Below are 781 nucleotides of genomic sequence, written 5' to 3' on the forward strand. Positions count from 1 at the left end.
GCAGCAGATGGGAAAATGGCTGTGGCCCTCAGGCGGTGATAGGTCCTGGGATATGGCCGCCATCTTTATTGGGGGCAAGGTACAGTGAGGGGCATGGACATGTCCCCTTCCTAGGATGGGGCGGGTGTGTACGATTTAAAGAGAGGCATTTACACATCAAGCACATACCAAGAAAAAAGTATGTCTTTATATTCTTCCTGTATTGACTGAGTATTTTGTGAATTCATTTCATAGGATATTAAATCAGAATAATTGACGTTGGGATCTCAAAAGTAAGTTTTTACAGTCAATGGAGTCATCAGGATCTGAATATCATTGGCATTTAACTGTGGAAGGAGAAAGGTTTGTTCTGTTTGTGGGAAAATATCTCCAATGCTTTTGTAAAGCGGAAAGATGTACAAAATCGTGATTGGATCACCCTTTGGGTGTGTGCTCTGTTCTGGGCCCTGCAGCTGAGGAAGGAGATATTGCCCTGAGAGGGAGTACAGATTTATCCAAATAATACCTCATCTCATTGTAAGAACTCTCAGATTAGACCCAATCACCCACTTCATGATGTTAACCTGTAAACTTCATATTTTCAATTACCTGCAAAGTTCCCATTAAAAGTCCTTTTGGACTCAAATTCCAGTACCTTTTCAGGTGGAATGTTTCAGATTCTGACAACTGTCTGTTCATTCAGAAACTGCTGAGGTCCATGTTGACTCTGGGATTACAAAGGGCTGAATTGAAAGATGAGGTGCAGTCCCTGAGCTCCCATTGAGATGCATTAGAACAGTAC

The sequence above is a fragment of the Hemiscyllium ocellatum genome, unplaced genomic scaffold, assembly GCF_020745735.1.
Source record: "Hemiscyllium ocellatum isolate sHemOce1 unplaced genomic scaffold, sHemOce1.pat.X.cur. scaffold_1014_rpt, whole genome shotgun sequence".
In the NCBI taxonomy this organism is placed as follows: Eukaryota; Metazoa; Chordata; class Chondrichthyes; order Orectolobiformes; family Hemiscylliidae; genus Hemiscyllium; species Hemiscyllium ocellatum.